Genomic DNA, 13,042 nt, shown 5'->3' with positions numbered 1-13,042 from the left:
GTGTCCTTGTCTTTTGAAGTAAAATGCTGATTCAAGAATTAATGATTGGGAAATGTGAAGATACAGAAACAAAGAATAGTTGTTGGACTAGGGAACTGATAACAATTTAGACTATAATTCTGCCACATAATTAGTATTACCATACACCCAGTTCCCTGGAAGATAGAAAGGCCTGACACACATTCCTAAGTTGTTTTACAGAAAGCAGACTCCCCTCCAGACGAAAACTGCTGACCACAAGAACATACACCCTCGATTGGTTGAAACCAGAAGGCTGATGATGCTTGAAACTTCACCTTGATGCCAACCAATCCCAGAACTGACCACGAGCTGATCACGCTTTGCTCCCTGGACATTATAAAACTATTCACTACCTCCTCCAGGGTGGGTCAGATGGTCTTCAGGGAATTAGCCCACTGCAGCCCTTTTCCCGGGCAAAGCAATAAAAGCTACTCTTTTCTACTTCACCCAGAACTCTGTCTCCATTTCTATTTGCCACCGGTGAACAGAGGCTGAGTTTCAGCAACAAATAAGGTACACTCACTCTATCTCAGCATATTCCTAAGTATAGCATTTACATTTTTTCAAGGAATTTTGTTGTACAGTGCTCTCCTTATATGAATGTCTTCCTTAAATAACTCATATCTTGGTAACTGGTTGTCCTTCAGCCAAATGGGTTGTTTCCACCAGAGCTTAAAAGCATGCTAGGAGCTGTGTGTGAAGTGGGTTGTACTTAGTCACAGCATAATTTTCTAATTCAAAACACCACTAACTGCCGTTGGGTGGCAGAATCAGACTTTTGCTAATAACTTCAGTCTACCTGAATGTTAATAGTAGACATGTATAAAATCATTGGTCCATTAGTATTATATAGTAACAGAGGTGCAGCTTGTATTATTACCCTTTGAATATCCTCAAAGATACCCTTTGTTCCAGTTTATTCATATATAGTCTTTTTCTCTAGTTAACTCTATGAGAGATGACAGGATACACAAATGTGGTATGTGTCCACTAGAACCTATAGCTCCACAAGACCTTGTCCCTGTTCTTGTTACTAGGACCCACTACAGATAGTAATTCATTCCTTACTATTTATGAAATGTAACTAGAGGCCTCAACTTAGGATATCCCCAAATATTTGATTTGTTTCAGCCCTAAATCAGTCATCCTTGGCTATTCTTTCACATGGTAATTTCCAAATTCTCTTGGCTTCCTTTCCCAAAGAGGAAATTTTATTAGCAATAATATTGATAATAATATTATTATTATATTGATAATAATATTGAGAATATTATCAATGTCATGAATCAACTTACTTTTGGAAGTGGTCATATCTAAATCTCATCAGGTTTTGACAGTGAGTACGATGCATAATTCAGGTACCCTTATAGAAGGGCAGTGATTGAATAATGGAGTCCATCTTGCAGGAAGAGGAACTGTATCTGACCTGCTTTCCAGAATGAGGTATAAAAAAACCAAGTCACTTTAAGCAAAGCATTGACCTTTAAACTGCTGAACTATCCCCATATCTGGCATAGCCAAGGTTGTGGATAGAAGCACTTAAAAATTCAAGTCAATAGTCAGCTGTCCAATGTTTTCCATAAGCCATATATGAATATTACAGGTAGACTTAGAGGAGACTTGCACTCCTATTCCAACGCTTCTTAATAAGGGCTGAGGTTCACTGTTCTCTTGTACTCTGGTACTGACTAATAATTACTATAAAACAGGGTGCGGGCAGTGCTAATGGATCCCACTTAACTTAATTGGAACCAAGCAAAGGGTGAACTTTCCCAACTTTGGCTACAAGCTGATAAAAGCAAGGCCCTCTACTCAAGTACCTCCTCTCTTCAACACATTTGGCCCAATGTGATGTCACCTCGAGATGTACATCTCTCACTTCTCATTTCCTGTCTACACTTTTACTCGACCTTGGTACCTTCTGCCACAAAATCAGCATAACACCTCAAGGTTTATTTTGGGTTCCTGATCATTGCTTTCTGATTTCCCTGCAAAATACAACAGACATCATGTAGCAGAATTCCTAGAGGAGTTAGTATGTTTTCAGTGTTAAAAAGCATAGAGGTTATCATAATACTAATTTGGGGATGATCATGGACAAATTTAAGAGATGAGATCAAAAAGATTAGAAATGATGTTTTTCATGCCTATACACAGAATTGCCAGAGCCAAGTATCTTCAACAGCTGTATGGTTTTCAATTAAATATTTTTTTTTTTGCTTAATAAGCTGAGACATTTGGAGAATTGATGTCCTTTTTCACACTGTAGCAGCTAATGGTGCAATGTGCTGTGTTCAGTCACATGTGTCTGACTCTGAAACCCCATGGACTGCAGCCTGCCAGGCTCCTCTGTCCATGGGATTTTCCAGGCAAGAATACTGGGTGGAATAGGTTGCCATTTCCTTCTCAAGGGGATCTTCCTGACCCACAGATAGAACCTGCATCTCCTGCATTGCAGGCAGATTCTTTACAACTGAGTCACCTGGGAAGCCGTCTATTTCTTAAGCTTATATACAAAACTGACAGAGGGAGAGTGAAAATCACTAGGAAACACTGCAGTCTGAATGATAACATTACAACACATCATAGTCTATTATGACTCAATGCATGATCCATTCAACAAGTAAATACTTCTTTAAATAAAATCTTAATCACTAAGCCTTGAAATTGTCCTACAGCTATTGCAAGGCCTGAGGATATATAGATTCATCATACTACAAAAAGTTTACTGGGTAGTTTAAGCAAATGACTGGTTACTGAGTTTTTCTCCTTTAAGTTTGTCATAATTTTCTACTCATTTTATCTTCAACTCACATGTACTTTGGAGTAGGAAATGGCAACCTACTCCAGTATTCTTTCTTTTTTTTTAACCATTTATCATTTATTTATTATTATTATTTTACTTTACAATATTGTATTGGTTTTGCCATACATCAACATGAATCTGCCACAGGAGTACACGTGTTCCCCATCTTGAACCCCGCTCCCACCTCCCTCCCCGTACCATCCCTTTGGGTCATCCCAGTGCACCAGCCCCAAGCATCCTGTATCCAGTATTCTTGTCTGAAAAATCCCATGAACAGATGAGCCTGGTGGGCTACGGTGCATGGGGTTGCAAAGAGTTAGATATGACTGAGCATGTGCGCGCGCGCGCACATACACACACACACACACACACACACACACACACACACACATGCACCTGTGCTAAGTCACTTCAGCCGTGTCTGACTCTTTGCAACCTTATGGGCCATAGCCCACCAGGCTCCTCTGTCCTTGGGCTTCTCCAGGCAAGAATACTGGAGTGAGTTGCCAAGCCCTCCTTTAGGGGATCTCCCTGACCCAGGAATTGAACCATGTCTGTTCCATCGCCTTCATTGGCAGTCTGGTTCTTTACCACTAGTGCCTCTTGGGAGGCCCACATACATGTATACATAGTGTCAACTGAAAAATATTTTTATAAGGAAAATAGTTAAATACCCTCTGCCTCCTCTTTTCCTATGAAATTCCTTAGCAAGAGTTCACATTTTATAGTTCTGGTCATTGCTTCAACTTAGAAATTCCAAATGCCACATTTAAGGGAGTCCCATTGGCACTACTGACTACAAAGTCTTACCTCAAGTTCTCACCACAGGGAATAACTGGCTCTGCTTCAGCCATCCTCTGGGCAACTGATGCCTGGGAGTCAAACTCCGACTACCTAAGCACAGCTGAGGATCAATTAGACCGTGTATTCTATAAATGGTTGAGACTAACCATTTAGAAAAACAGGTACAAATGAAGAGGTGGCAGGATGATGGTGTCTTGGACAATCTGAGAGAATTGCCCTATATTATTTCACTTTAATGATGAAGAATACAAGAAAACATTATCAGTAGAATTTTATACCGTCAGTCATAAAGCCAGATGTAAAGCAAATATTTTCTCCAGATTATTTTCATTCTTAGCAGGTGAATCAAACATAAGCCCTGCAGCCACACTGGGGAACAGACTGTCTTCTGAAGCAGATGTACAGGTAACATACATTTGGGTACTGGGAAAGGACTTGGGATGTGTTCATGACTGAACAGCTGAAAAGTAAGGACTCAAAGTCCCCCTTAGATGGGTTATGAGTTTATTGGGCAGAGGGCAGTAAAGGAATGGCCAGGGACAGAAAAATAGACTTAGCCACTATGACAAGTCCTACAAGTGACCCAAAGATCCAATTCTAGCACATCAGACCAAAGCTGGAACTCACGGGTAACATCCAGTGTTCAGAGTATTTCTGTATATCAGACCTGAGTGAGTAAAAACCAGGTCAAGGGACACAGAAAGGTCTTGGTACTGGAATATTGAGAAAAGTGTATTAGGATGAAAGTCAAAGGATAAATCCAAATATCTGCACAATTGAGATATATAGGACTGAATGCTTGCTCTATTTCCCTCCTTAGGAAGCCTTCTTAGGGGAATTAACATATACACACTATCATATATAAAATAAGCAACAAGACCTACAGTATAATACTCCAGTACATGCATGCTCAATCATGTCCGACCCTTTGCGACCCTACAGACTGACATCCGCCAGGGTCCTCTGCCATGGAATTTTCCAGACAAGAATACTGGAGTGGGTTGCCATTTCCTCTTCCAGGGGATCTTTCCAACCCAGGAATTGAACCCAAGTCTCCTGCACTGCAGATGAATTCTTTACTGGATGTATTGTATAGTACAGGGAACCATATTCAATTTCTTATAATAACCTATAATAGAAAAGAATCTGAATATATATATATATATATATCACTGAATATCATTGAATCACTATATACCCAAAACCAACACACTAAATTAACTGTACTTCAATAAAAAAAAATGGTAAAAAAATAAATAAAATTTTTAAAAAGAAGCCTTAGAATGAGCACAGAAATATTATTTAGTAAGGATTTCTTCTTGTGGCACAGGAAACAGCCACAGTTGGTAATTCCAAAAGAATTTAGGTGTCCTGGCAAGCTCTCAAAGTTCTAGGAACATGGGACCCTGCCCTGGGTGCCTGCTCAGTCATGTCCAACTCTTTGTGATCCCATGGACTGTAGCCTGCCAGGCTCCTTTGTCCATGGGATTTCCCAGGCAAGAATACTAGAAAGCATAGCCATTTCCTTCTCTAGGGGATCTTCCCGACCCAGGGCTCAAACCAACATTTCCTACTTTTCAGGCAAATGCTTTACCACTGAACCACCAGGGAAGCCCACTTGGGTCCCTACTTTACTACTGTGCCCAAGTGAGTTGTCTACGCCATGGACCCTGGCACAGTACTCCTTTAAATCACCTCTTCCTCATTCAAATGGAGGCCTGATGCTTCATGGAAAACACATCCACTCCACAAAGTAATTTTAGGACAGGAGCCAAGGGTCCATGTTCTCTTTTCCCTGTCATTTCTTGAGTCTGGCTGCCCTTTCCTCCTGAACAATGCTGTCCTCAGTAACTTCAAGTTATCTGATACTTGGACACATCAGTGTGATTCCAAATGCCAGACTGTCTTCCAGCTGGGAGATGGGAAAAGGAGAACAGCTACATTTAATGATTTTAAAATGGCTTTATTACACCCCCTTCGATAAGGAAGAGGATCAAAAGTGGAAAGAACAGCTTTAACTCTGATAAGGGGATCATCCTACCTGAGGATATTATTTTTGTTGGCTAAATTATAATTACAAATAATAATGATGATTATTACATTGAGTAATACTATATAGAGTTTTTAACGCACTTCATGTGTTATCACATTTAACTCTCATAACAACTCTAACAGAGTAATCTATTGTTACCCCAATTTTCAGCAAGGAAACAGAAGTCTAGGAAAATTATATGACATGCACAGGGCGAAGCTGGGATTTGATCCTAGTCTAATGCAAGAGCCTATATCTTTAGTCATTGTACTAGGTTTTTTTACCCATATTCTGAGCTCTAGCTATTAAGAAATGTCCATGTTTTACCAAACATATCTTGCTGCTTCTCAATGCTAAACCTCCTGGTACACAGCTTTATTGTTGCTGTTCAGTTGGTCAGTGGTGTCTGACTCTTTGCAACCCCATGGACTGCAGCATGTCAGGCTTCCCTGTCATTTACCATCTCCCAGAGCTTGCTCAAACTCATGTCCATTGAATCAGTGAGGCCATCCAACCATCTCATCCTTGTCATCCCCTTCTCCTCCTGCCTTCAATCTTTCCCAGCATCAGGGTCTTTCCTAATTAGTCTGCTTTTCACGTCAGGTAGTTAAAGTATTGAAACTTCAGCTTCAGCATCAGTCCTTCCAATGACTATTCAGTACTTATTTCTTTTAGGATTGACTGACTAGATCTCTCTGCAGTCAAAGGGACTCTCAAGAATCTTCTCCAACACCACACTTCAAAAGCATCAATTCTTCAGCACTCAGCCTTCTTTATGGTCCATCATCCATACATGACTATTGGAAAAACCATAGCTTTGACTAGACAGACTTTTGTTGGCAAAGTAATGTCTCTGCTTTTTAATATGCTAAGTTTCTCATAGCTTTTCTTCCAAGGAGCAAGCATCTTTAATTTCATGGCTGCCATCACCATCTGCAGTGATTTTGGAGCCCAAGAAAATAAAGTCTCTCACTATTTCCATTGTTTCCCCATCTATTTGTCATGAAGTGATGGGACCAGATGCCACATTCTTAGTGGTTTTTTTTTTTAATTTAAATTTATTTATTTTAATTAGAGGCTATTTATTTTACAATATTGTATTGGTTTTCCCATACATCAACATGAATCCACCATGGGTGTACATGTGTTCCCAATCCTGAACCCCCTCCCTAGTTTTTTGAATGTTGAGTTACTGCAAGCATCTAGAATGCAGTCGTTTTAAGCCAGGTTTTTCACTCTCCTCTTTCACCTTCATCAAGAGGCTCTTTAGGTCCTCTTCACTTTCTGCCTTAAGAGTGGTGTCATCTGCATACCTGAGGTTGCTGATATTTCTCCTGGAAATCTTGATTCCAGTATCTGCTTCATCCAGCCCAGTCTTTTGCATGATGTACTCTGCATTTAAGTTAAATAAGCAGGTGACAATATATATCCTTGATGTACTCCTTTCCCAATTTGGAACCAGTCCATTTTTCCATATGTGGTTCTAACTTGCTTCTTGACCTGCATATAGGTTTCTCAGGAGGCATGTCAGGTGGTCTGGTATTCCCATCTCTTTAAAAATTTTCCAGTTTGTTGTGACCCACAGAGTCAAAGGCTTTAGCCAAGTCAATGAAGCAGAAGTAGATATTTTTCTGGAATTCCCTTGCTTTTTCTATGATCCAACAGATGTTGGCAAATTTATCTCTGGTTCCTCTGCCTTTTCTAAATCCAGCTTGAACATCTGAGAGTTCTTGGTTCACATACTGTTGAAGCCTAACTTGGAGAATTTTGAGCATTATTTTGCTAGCTTGTAAAATGAGTGCAATTGTGCAATAGTTTGAACATTCTTTGGCATTGCCCTTCTTTAGGATTGGAATGAAAACTGACCTTTTCCAGTCCTGTGGCCACTGCTGAGTTTTCCAAATTTGCTGGCATATTGAGTGCAGCACTTTCACAGCATCATTGTTTAGGATTTGAAATAGCTCAGTTGGAATTCCATCACCTCCACTAGCTTTGTTCATAATGATGCTTCCTAAGACCTACTTGACTTCACATTCCAGGATGTCTGGCTCTAAGTGGGTAATCACATCATCATGTTATCTGAGTCATTAAGATCTTTTTTGGGTAGTTCTTCAATGTATTCTTGCCACCTCTTAATATCTCCTGCCTCTGTTAGGTTCATACCATTTCTGTCCTTCATTGTGCCCATCTTTGCATGAAATGTTCCCTTGGTATCTCTAATTTTCTTGAAGAGATCTCTAGTCTTTCCCATTCTATTGTTTTCCTCTATTTCTTTGCATTGTTCACATAGGAAGGTTTTCTAATCTCTCCCTGCTATTTTTTGAACTCTGCGTTCAGATGGTTATATCTTTCCTTTTCTCCTTTGCCTTTCACTTCTCGTCTTTCTCAGCTATTTGTAAGACCTCAGACAACCACTTTGCCTTTTTGCATTTCTTTTTCTTGGGAATGGTTTTGATCACTACCTCCTGTACAATGTTATGAACCTCCATTCACAGTTCTTCAGACACTATCAGATCTAATCCCTTGAATGTTTGTCACATACACTGTATAATCATTAGGGATTTGATTAAGGTCATACCTGAATGATTGAGTGGTTTTGCCTACTTTCTTCAATATAAGTCTGAATTTTACAATAAGGATTTTGTGATCTGAACCATAGTCAGCTTCCAGTGTTATTTCTGCTGATTATATAGAGCTTCTCCAACTTCAGCTGCAAAGAATATAATCAATCTGATTTTGGTATTGACCATCCAGTTATTTTCATGTGTAGAGTCATCTCTTGTATTGTTAGAAGAGGATGTTTGCTCTGACCAGTGTTTCTCTCGGCAAAACTCTGTTAGCGTATGCCCTGCTCCATTTTGTACTCCAAGGCCAAACTTGCCTGTTACTCCAGGTATCTCTTGACTTCCTACTTTTGCATTCCAGTCTCCTATCATGAAAAGAACATCTTTTTTGGGTGTCAATTCTAGGTCTTGTAGGCCTTGAAGGTCTACACAGCTACCTCAGTGTAAATGTGCTTCCATTCCATGCGTCCATAGAGAAATGATACTTATCCTTAACAATTGTGTTCCATTACCTTAAATTAGATGATATCACCAACTTTTCTCTAAATCACAGAGTTCCCATTGCAGTTAATCACACTGTGTTTCAATTATTTACCTTTATTTTTATATTCTTTTTTGAACTACTGCCTTTTAAAAAATTAGCAATGAATCTTATTCTCTATGTTCCATGAGACTGACACAAAACTTGACCCAAGTTGAAGTCATATTTCCTGAATGCTTGTGATATTAAAAGACAATCAGTGCAGTATGAAAATTGCTTGGAGGAGGATAGTAGAAAGTTCACTATCATGCTTTTCTTTATCACATTTAGGGACAAGTCTCTGTAAATGGCCTTGGGAAACCACAGCACCATGATGGCATTTATCCTCCTTGGGCTGTCTAGTGATCCCCATATCCAGGCTCTGCTCTTTGTGCTGTTCCTGCTGGTTTACCTCCTGACCTCGACAGGAAACATGACAATGATGCTGGTAATCAGGGCTGATTCTCACCTTCACACCCCCATGTACTACTTCCTGAGTCACCTCTCCTTAGACCTCTGTTTTTCTTCTGTTACTGTGCCAAAGATGTTGGAAAACCTCCTTTCTAAAAAGAAAACCATCTCAGTAGAGAGCTATCTGGCTCGGGTTTTCTTGTGTTTATCACTGCAGGGACTGAAGCCTATCTACTCTCAGTCATGGCCTATGACCGCTATGTTGCCATCTGCCAACCACTACTCTGTGGCCAGGTGGTGAGTAAACAGCGGTATGTACTGCTTGTGTGGGGTTCATGGAGCCTGGGCATTCTGAACACACTCATCAATGTCCCTCTGGCAGCGAAAATGGGCTTCTGTGATACCCATATCATTCCACACTATAGTTGTGAACTGCCCTCGCTCTTCCTTCTCTCTTGCTCAGATGTTTCCACCAACCTCATTGTAATGTTCTGGTCCCTCATCCCACATGGCCTTGTAACGTCCCTCTCAATCTTCTTCTCTTACGCCTGCATAGTCTCCAGCATCTTGAGCATCACCTCTACCTCTGGCAGAAGCAAAGCTTTTTCTACGTGCTCCTCCCACCTCACCACAGTAATCTTGTTCTATGCTTCAGGTTTTCTCCGTTATTTCACGCCAACCTCAGGATCCTCTCTGGAGCTGGTCTTCTCCGTGCTGTACAGTGTAGTCATTCCCAGGCAGAATCCCATCTACAGCTGGAGGAACAAGGAAGTTAAAACAGCTCTGCAAAGAACATCGGGCAAGTATTTACAATGTTTTTGAAGGCAGAATAAAGAGATAATGACAAGTAATTGTAAGAGAAATACATAAAGCAAGATATCGCATCACTGACATTGGGAATTTTCTGGCTGCTCATAATGTCAAATTTGGAAAAATTAATCAGAAAGGACTAAAGAAAAAATAACGTAGATCTATTATATAGTGGATCATTCAGTTCAATCTTCTCAGAGGCAAAACATTGATTAAATATTCATGTGATACTGTGAAAATTTGCTTAGAACATATTCATCAATATTTCCTACTTGTTCTCATATATGCGTATTAAGGTGAGTTTGGTGTAAATTAGATATCAGAATTTATAGCTGAGTTTGCAAAAGGCACTGAAAGCTATAGTTTTCCTAAGCAAAAAATTTCCTGAATCTTTGAAGGACAAAGGTCATAAGTTCATAGGGCCATTGGATAATGAGTTCAGGTTAAAGTTACAGGGAAATAAATGAGTGAGTCATCATAATGGGGCTAAAGCTATCCCAGATATTTTCTCTTACAGGGAGTTTAAGTTAGGAACTAGGCCTGTGGAGAATTCCACTCCGGGGTGTGTGTGTGTGTGTGTGTGTGTGTGTGTATGTGTGCGCACGCTCAGTTGCTTCTGTCAAGTCTGACTCTTTGTAACCCCATGGACTGTAGCCCGCCAGGCTCCTCTGTCCTAGGGTGGCATAACAAACCTACCCATCATTTCCTGGATTTCAGTAGAGCCCACAGCTACAGATAGAGGCATACTGCCTGAAAAACACAAGGAAAAAACACAAGTACCGGGGCGAAGCACTCCTGTTTCCAAAATGAGCATACAGAAGGTATGCTCTGGACAGAGCAGAAGGTAGGTTCTGGACAGAACTGCAAAGATGACATGGTCAGTGGCTTCTTCCTTTCCTTTGTGGATCCTTTCCAGTCCTTGATACCTCTTCTGATCTAAGTGCTCAGGGCAACATTTTTATTCCCTGAAAGAATCTTGCATTTCCTTAGGTTAGCAGTTGAAAAATAACTCACTGAAACTGAATATTTCTAAATGTCCTTAATGGTACATTTCTATAGTAATGCACTCATTTAAATTCTATCATCAAAATATTTTAAAATTTCTTATAGGAGAAAAACATTTGAGCACCTATAGTATTTTGAGATGTTTTTCACTTGGTTTTTGGAGAATGTGAAGGATTACTAGCCAACTGAGAAAAACCATTTTATGTTTAAATCATTTTAAATGCATATCAATAGGCCATCCTTGACATACAATTCATCAAGTATGCATTTTTGAATTATTTATCTGTTTTTTCTATTCATTCATATTTGCATACATATTATATCACAAGAAATTATAGATCAATTTAACTGCTGCTCAATATTCATTTCTGAATAATGAGGTATTGCTCTGTGGACAGCAAATGTGGCAGATGGTAATAGCTACAATAAAGCACTTGCTGTTAAGGTTCCATTAACTTTTCACTACATTCAAAATAAAATGTTTTGTTACTATATCAAGTAATACACATGACCATGAACCAATTTGAAAGAAATAGAATTTATCAAAAGTTTCCAAACAGAGAGATGACAGATCAGTCTCCCCTCCTTTCATGAATCCCTATGTTTTTAAGTAAATTTCTTGGTGCTTCCTTTACTTGATATCCAGGAAGGGAGTCATTCATGTCTCACCTACAAGAAGGGGAGGAAATGTTTGTCCATCAAACACACTTTGGAATTCTGCACAAGGACAAAAGCATGAAGGCTCACTCTCCTGCCTTGAAGACCTCATAATTTCTTTTATGTATTGTTCAGTGTGTGTTAGAATAATAGTATCAGATCCTTTTTATCACCTGTTAGAAAGCTGAGGCGGAAAGGATCTAATCACAGCTGCTGACAGTTTTATTTAAAATGAGGAATTCAGCATCTCCTCCACTGTGAGCACAATAAATACATTTAATCTGGTCTGGCATAACTGATTCCAACTTGTGTATTTTCTTAGAATGTCTTTTAATACCATGGGCTTCTTCTTTTTGATAGAATGTTAAGTTTTATGCATTCAAATCTGCTTAACTTCTTTTACAAAGATTCTTTTTTCCCTAAGCTTATAAAATTATTTCATTAATATTTGGTAAACAATAATATCAAACATGTTTTGAACATTTAATTTGTCTTAGAACTCAAATACTTTACATTCACCCTCCCATTAATTATCGACATTATACCTTATTATGTATAAGGTAGAGTTTGATCAGCCATGTTATATGGACAAGGAAACTGAGAATCAAAGAGGTTAATAAAAATAACTCAGTCATCCATATTAAATGGTGTAACTCTGAATCAAACTAGGCAGTTCAGAATCTAGAGGCCATGTTCTTAACTAATGCAAAACAGACAAACTGAAACAAATGTGACTTGATTATTGATGTAAATAATGACTTGCTCTAGCTTTCTATATGCACACATGCAGACACACACATACACTTACAGAGAACTATTTGTTGTCCACTTGTACAAGCATGCAAATTTCAAGTCTGAAATGCTACAAAGAAGCTTTGCAATATAGAAATTTCTATTCTTCGTATAATCTTCATTGTCTGATGAGGAAAACTTTTTTCCAATTCCTTTTTATTTTCACATCCATTCTTCTTACGGTATAAGGGTGCATGCATTTGCAGAACACAGGCTACACATAGTAGCCCAGACTAGTCGTCGGGTTTTGTTATCTTTAGTGGGTCCTGAGACCGTCTTTGTGGTTCTCTGTCAAATAGGTAACTAGTGAATGTTTAGTGCATGCTGTGTTAGATGATTCTAATGCCAGTGCTTAAGTCTGATACAAGAAGTCATGTCTTTCTAAAAATTACAAATACATTTTAACATGGCTTTGCATATTTCATTTATATTTAAAATTATCTGATTTACTGTTTTCATAAGCTCCCTTGGACTGCAAGGAGATCCAACCAGTCCATCCTAAAGGAGATCAGTCCTGGGTATTCATTGGAAGGACTGATGTTGAAGCTGAAACTCCAGTACTCTGGCCACCTGATGCGAAGAGCTGCCTCATTTGAAAAGACCATGATGCTGGGAAACAT

The 13,042-nt window shown here is 39.2% G+C and overlaps 1 pseudogene; it reads left to right on the top strand.

Annotated features, from left to right (window-relative positions):
- The first annotated feature begins 9,054 nt into the window (after positions 1-9,054).
- LOC109558371 (olfactory receptor 8S1-like) lies at positions 9,055-9,980 on the top strand (annotated as a pseudogene).
- Positions 9,981-13,042: the final 3,062 nt, after the last annotated feature.

Source organism: Bos indicus, chromosome 5 (assembly GCF_029378745.1).
Source record: "Bos indicus isolate NIAB-ARS_2022 breed Sahiwal x Tharparkar chromosome 5, NIAB-ARS_B.indTharparkar_mat_pri_1.0, whole genome shotgun sequence".
NCBI classification, from domain to species: domain Eukaryota; kingdom Metazoa; phylum Chordata; class Mammalia; order Artiodactyla; family Bovidae; genus Bos; species Bos indicus.
Note: the sequence above shows the minus strand (reverse complement) of the source record. Positions and strands in the feature narration are given on the sequence as shown.